The sequence below is a fragment of the Paramisgurnus dabryanus genome, chromosome 7 (assembly GCF_030506205.2).
Source record: "Paramisgurnus dabryanus chromosome 7, PD_genome_1.1, whole genome shotgun sequence".
Taxonomy (NCBI): domain Eukaryota; kingdom Metazoa; phylum Chordata; class Actinopteri; order Cypriniformes; family Cobitidae; genus Paramisgurnus; species Paramisgurnus dabryanus.
In genome coordinates, this window is record NC_133343.1 from 27,716,656 (window position 1) to 27,724,097 (window position 7,442).

Here is a 7,442-nt window from a genome sequence, read left to right on the forward strand (position 1 = left end):
ATTAGATTTTTACCGTTTTGGGAGCCATTCAGTTGATCTCCGGGTCTGGCAGTACCACCTTGGCATAGTTTTAGCATAATCCATTGAATCTGATTGAACCATTAGCATCGCGGTCAAAAATGACCAAAAAGTTTCTATATTTTTCCAATTTAAACTTGACTCTTCTGTATTTACATCGTGTACTGAGACCAATGGAAAATTAAAAGTTGTGATTTTCTAGGCAGATATGGCTAGGAACTATACTCTCATTCCGGCGTAATATTCAAGGACTTTGCTGACGTAACATGGCTGCAGCAGGCGCAATGATATTACGCAGCGACCGAAAAAGGTCCCCTTGATAACTTTTACTAGTCAGTTAAGATTAAAAATAGGAAAAATATTTAAACTCTGTGGTCATTTTTGAGCGCGATGCTAATGGTCCCATCAGATTCAATGGATTATGCTAAACTATGCTGAAAGTGGTACTGCCAGATCCGGAGACCAGCTGAATGGATTCCCAAACGGTAAAAATAAAGTGTTAAACGCTAGGGGAGCTGGAAAATAAGCCTAGTTTCAAAAAAGTGTAGTGTCCCTTTAATCATGAACGCTATGTTGCAACACAAACAGAAACAAGACTGAGACTTCAAAATATAAAAGCTTTTATTGTCCTGACGTGAATGTTAATAAATGTAACACCAATATAAGCAGCCATGGTTTTAAAGTGAGCACGGGCCGAAATAGCTCAGTTGGGAGAGCGTTAGACTGAAGATCTAAAGGTCCCTGGTTCGATCCCGGGTTTCGGCAATTTTGTTTTTCTTCTTTTTAACTCAGACTACAGAGCCGTAATAATTACTCCAGTACTTAAATACTACGATTAAAATGTTAAATGTTTTATGTAAGATCATTCTCTATCGCTACAAATGAACAGCTTGTTATTTGCAGCGTTTGCATGTGATGCACGTGGTGTAGAAATCGTGGCCGGCTGATGTCGCTGTGTCCAGTTACAAATAATCATACAACAGCTGCGATTTTAATCCGCCAGAGGTCGACATTGCCCCAAAAACGGTAACATCACGTGCAAACCGCAAGAGGGGACAGAACGTTTTGAACTAGAAAATGAAGGAACTCTCTCGACTGCAGACCAACATTATGGTACAGTATGTTGATTCATTGTGTATTTTGTCTGATTCCAGCAAAATTTTGATTAAACCCTACACAATTATTTTATTATATTTGAAATGGCATTATGTTTTAGTCTTTACATAGGCTACAGTTTTTGTTTGTAACATTAAGATTAAATATTACAAGCTTAACATCAAATCAGTTTTTGGCAACACATTTATCATAGACCTTTCTAAGCATTAGAGTCTTGGACTTGTAGTGTCAGCGTAGCTTTTCTAATGTTTACACACTTTGTACGACATATATACAGACATATATTTGAAACACAGTTGTACACAACATGTATAACATAACTAATGACCTAATGCCCCCACATACTGCCTTATTTACACATGCACACACAGAAATATTTTGTCTTCTGTTGCTTGTGTGTAACGATATGCTTGTACATTGTGTTTATTGTAGCCACTCCCTAGTTTGTTTGTTTTTCTTTTCCATAGAGGAGACTGAACCCTATGAACCAATGCAAGTTCAAGGCTGGGACACTTACTTAAATTGATTATATGCTATCACCACCGCCGTGGGTGTAATGCGTTACAGAACCAAGACAAAATTGGTATGCAGTATTTTTGCATGACATTTGCAGAGCATTTACATTTATGCATTTGGCAGACACTTTTATCCAAAGCATTAGCAGGTAAACATGTTTTATCAGTATGTGTGTTCCTTGGGTTTGAATCTATGACTTTTTGCACTGCTATCACAATGCTCTACCACTGAACTATACAGGAGCTGAATTGCATAGATTGTATTTAAACATATTAATAAACGGAGCTGAGATGATATGTTTTTGTTAAAGCTAAAATGCAATTCAAGTATCCAAAACATGTAATTAATACATGTAAGATACAAGATATGTTTCAATTTGTTTGGAAAATGGCTGAATGTGGGCCTAGTCATCACTGTAGGTGAACATTCATTTTTGGACAGGGTGTTTCATAATAACTTAATCATTAAGGGGCTGTTTAGATTAATCCAGAACTAGGCCATATTTATATTAGGACATTTATGCCACTTATAATACAGATTTGTTTGGATATTTATGTTATAATTATTTGCTAATATTTTGTCAAATATCAAAATGAATGTGGAAAACCTTCATCTCCCTTCAACAGAGATATCGGCACTTCCACTTTTATGGCAGTCAGAGCTTATTTTGCAGCTTTTTGTAAATTGTACAGCCTTATAAAAAAAATTTAAATTCCAGGAAATGTCTGTTTATAGTTTTTCTCAATAAGATAAAGGAACAGAAACACTCACGTCTCAAGGTGAGGAAAGGTTAAAGGTCAAGATTAACACCTATTTCTGTGACCTCTACTACAGGAGGTGTGTTTCTTGTACTGGATGCTTTTAGTTACCTTAGTATCATTGTAGTGTACATATATAGATAAATAGTGTTCACTGATAACACACCAGTGTTTTTGTGCTATGTAAGTATGTTATGAATCACGTAAGCATGTGTACCTTGTGTGTATACTCTTATTTATAATGTTTTGATCTAATCAGTGTTTCTGTAGCCAATGATTTCATTTTCAAAGCAGAGCGACTTCATACAGACAGAAATTGTGTTGAGTAGTCAAACACGTTTAGCTGGGTGAAAGCACAACACGGACAGATGGTCAGCATATTGACAATGATGTGAGACAGATGCTGAAGTGATAATAACTATCCTTTAGTATTGTCTAATGACTATACTGCATCACAACCATCCATTAGTCTCAAATCACAAAAAATGACTTTAGCTGTAGCTGAGTTTCACACATACTGGATAAATTTTTTTACATTGTGACAAGTGCACCGATTATATCGGCTGATGATGCTTGGTATGCTTCTCAATGAATTACGGTGAAATGCCGCTACATCCAAAAGCCAGGGGGCGCTCTCGTGCAGAAACTCAATATGACGAAGAACCATACACACGCAGCTATGACACGCAGCTCCAGGAAATGGCTTATATTGCTGTTTTTCAAACCTTTTCAGGTATTTTCATAATAATAAAGAATATGTTTAATGATTTATTTTTGACGAATGTTGCTTTTTCAAATGCATGTTATAAACGAGTCAAACTAACAGTGATTTCAGATCGATAAGGACTGATCAAATGCCGTAGTGCATGAAATAAATAGTTGCGAATAATATCGTCTGTGCGATTGAGAAAAGTTATCGGTGCACCCCTCAGTCTGAAACAATAACAAAAAAGTAAGTAACCAAATTTAATGTGTTTACAAACTAAAACTAGTAACGTTAGCCTGTCCTTGTGTCTGTCGGCAGTCGGTTTAATGCATATCAAGGTCACATCACCCTTTTTGGATGCTGTTTGTGTGTGTTCTGACTGAAGTATAATGGCTTCATTGGCAGCGGTCCAGATTGACTGCAGAGTCCATCTGTCCTGTACTATACAAACAAATGTTTTCAGTGCTACTAACTTTAGCTGACCTAAAAGATGAGGTTTTTGGTAAATTGCCATAGTAACTGCCCAAACTGAGGAACACAGCTTGATCTCAGCACAAGGTTCATAGTAATAGCTAGTATACCACTGAGCGCTGGTCTTCACATAGACTACCTTAGGGAATGGAGGGTTAATAGAAGAGTTATGGTTTTAAACGCATTCCATTTTCTTTTTTAGGTCTTTCCTTTGTTTGGCTTTCAATCTTGACATGCAGCTGACACCTGTTTTTCTCTGAGAGCGAAAGATGCACATTGAGATTTGGACAAAACTCTTTCAGCTATGTACAGCGGTACAGCACACCAAAAGTAAGACCATTAGTCACACATATTCACATTGATTTCAGTCTTTGACATGATCATACTCAGTAAATATTAAAGATATCACAGAATGTTCTTTACATTTATCAGGGTTCCCGCGGGGTCTTAAAAAGTCTTAAAAAGTCTAAAATTCAGAAAGTTAAATTTAAGGCCATAAAAAGTCTTAAAAACGGCCAGATCATCCTAGGTCTTAAATTTAATTAACCCAAGTCTTAAATTTCTTACCTCCATTTATTCCCGAAAAGAATTGTCCGCAAAAAATAAAATAGTAATTTAAAATGCTGTAGAACTAATCAGTGACGGAGGAAGAAAGTGTTTGATGGGCGGGCCTCTAAAAAGAAAAGTTCTGCACTTCGCGCGTCACTGATCTTCAATCCAGTTTTTAATCATTATTTTTTAAAGAGGATACAAATGTAGGCTATTATAATCCATGCAATTTATGCCATACGCTATATTTCAGGTGTTGTGATCTGACAGTATACTGTAGGTTTGTCGAGAAACAAACTTTAAATGCAGTTTTGTATAAGCAAAAATCTTTTCTGTTTTAATTTAACCAACTAGCCGTGGCTTACCTGAGCATTTGCCAGGTTCTGAAACAGAGGACCCAGAAGTGAAAAAATCAACACTGCTTTATTGAAAATCAACTTAAACAGTCAGGCCGTTGAGTCCCGAGCCACCAACAACGAGTCAACTTCAGTGTTACACAGTTTTCACGTAGGAAGCTTTTGTTTACCTCACTGCTCCATGCGCGTTTACTCCCTTGACTTTAATCTGCTAATCTTGATGACATATGCATCTTACAAATGCGACCTCCGGAGGCTACAGCCTTCGGATTTAGAAACGGCCTTTTAGCAACACAACAAACCACGAACAGGCCTTTAATGGTAAATATTATTTTCATTTAATTATTGTGTAATTAGAGAGGCGAATAAATGCGATAGCGGTATACAGTAGTGTATATTTATTAGGGATGCACCGATACTGGTATCGGTTATCGGCCTCGATACCACATTTTCTAAAGTACTCGTACTCGTTAAAAGTCCCCCGATACCTGGAATCGATACCACGGTCTGAGAAATGTCTATGTTTGAGCGGCGTGTAAGGGGTTAATGCCTTTTGTGTTGTCCAAAGAGGCAGAGTTTACAACAAACTGGAAAACTAGTCCTTTGTTTTTTTGTTAAATTATATGACTAAAGCTGTTACCTGTAAATTTAAATCAGGTTTTTTTTATTAAGTACTCGGTATCGGTATCGGCAAGTACTGAAATGCAAGTACTCGTACTCGTATTCCAAAAAAGTGGTATCGGTGCATCCCTAATATTTATGCATATAACGTATGGGTGGAGAAAGGGTCAAACATGTTAACAAGGCACATATCAGCAGCTGACCATACTGATCCTCCCATATTAGTGGATTTTATTTGTCAAAAAAAAAAGATATAATAAAAATAAGTTTTGAGAATTTCTGAAATCATGTGTCGCATTGGTCTTAAATTTCACTCATAATGGTCTTAAAAAGGTCTTAAAAAGTCTTACATTTGACTTGGTAAAACCTGCAGCAACCCTGTTTATGTAGGATGAATAGTAAATCACACAAAATGACACAAGCATTCACATACGTTTGAAACACTTAGGGGTGGTTTTCCTTAAGCCAGGACTAGGCCTTAATTTAATTAGGAAATATAACTAGTTTTAACAAACATGCCTTACTAAACACATTACTTGTGTGCATTTTGAGACAAAACAAAGGGCACTGATCTATTTTAAGATATGTCAGTCCAAGTTGTTTTCGGTTTGGACAGCTCTTACGTTTATTTTATTCTAGGACTAGTAAAAATCCCTGTCCGGAAAGCTGCCCCTTGGGCATTAAGATAAATCGTACTTTCTAATTACCCTGAGACCTCAAAAAGATTCCCAGACGGCAGCCAAAGTCTTTTCTGAAATGTTCAATGGTTTTCCCGCATTGAGGCTCAGCATCACTCTATTTAATCCTGTTCTGAGGCAACAATGACTACGTTGTTGGATGCTGAGCTGCTCCTGACTCATTATAAACTGGCATAAATATTTCATTTGTAGTAATGGGGATTTCCGGTAGCTTTTGCTGTAAAGGAGTCAGGCATCACGGCAAAGCAACTAACTGAACAACACCACTTTTATCCGATTAGATCCGAGCCTGAACACACTAGAGCCCTAGGATAAATATCTTAGTAAGCAAAGATATATGGAATATACCGGTAAGTAATATTCCTAAATAAGATGATTTGTTTGAAGCAAATATACATTTGCATTTATGCATTTGGCAGACGCTTTTATCCAAAGGTACATTTTTTTTATAAGTACAGTATGTTGGTTCCCTGGGTTCGAACCCATGACCTTTAATGCTGCTAATGCAATGCTCTACCACTTACGGTTTCAGCAGTAACAACATAAACAAGCGGCATCCGTGGTCCACACGTAACTTCTGGTAAACTCCGTTAAGAATAAATAACAACAAAGTACTTTAAACAAAAGCAAAATAAACAACATGTAGATTACCTAGGAAACCAGAACATTTGTTATGTTCCATGAGGTATTTGTTCAAGAGTTCAGTTTAGCAATTAGTCAGACCATTAAAAAAACTTAAAGGATAATTCCGGTATTTAACACTTTGAGTCTCATTTCTGGTTTGTTTTGGATGAACTACAGTGATGGACACAGAAATTTTGACAATGGGTCATGTCTTGAGTTTTTGACTCATTTAGAAGCGTCTCTTGACTGCTTTAGAATGGAAGTCAATGGCCATGCACAAACATGTCATTAAAACAACACTTAACGTTCATTTTCAAAACTGTGCTACTCACCGAGTGGTGCGTGGTGTTCGTTGATGATTAAAAACAAGTTGTGTAGCGAAATACAGTTTCTGTCGTGTTTTATTTGGCATTTTGTAAAATTCCATTGACTTTTCTTGGAAGACTCATTGCTCGCTGATATATCAGTCCGCCGCCGGGAAACAGAAAAGGGTCTGTTTATATGTGGTTGTAGTTTTTTCGCTCGGTTTCTCTCAGAAGAAATTTTTCCCATATTTGTAGGGCTGGACCAGAATATTCAAATATTCGTTACGTGGGTTGACATTCGATTTTCAGTTTTGAGATTCGAATATATATATAAATATTTTACAGCGTTAATGCAGAGCTTTTGCCAAGCAGGAAGTGCGCTTCACGCCCCCGCACGATAGGTGGCGCAGAGAGACCAACATCCATAGCCAACAGCCACCAAACGCCACCAGTGGAAGATATCGCCTCGAACGGAAAGCGCGCTTCCTGCTTTGGCATTCATGCTTATAGTGTTGTAAATGACGTTCGGTTTCTTGCAAAAACTTATTGATTTGCTTCACAAGACTTCAATATGTCACACGGAGTTATGGGGGATTACTGTTGTATTGGATATATATGCTTTAGCTCTTAAAGTGTGCGGATCGGTTGACTTGCATGACGGAGCACTGGGGTTTCTGCAAAATATCTTCTTTATTGTTCTGCTG

At 37.3% G+C, this 7,442-nt stretch overlaps 1 non-coding gene across 1 annotated transcript; it reads left to right on the forward strand.

Moving 5' to 3' along the window:
- Nucleotides 1-710: 710 nt before the first annotated feature.
- trnaf-gaa (transfer RNA phenylalanine (anticodon GAA)) lies at nucleotides 711-783 on the forward strand. Its single transcript has one exon. It is a non-coding gene; the product is annotated as a tRNA-Phe (tRNA).
- Nucleotides 784-7,442: the final 6,659 nt, after the last annotated feature.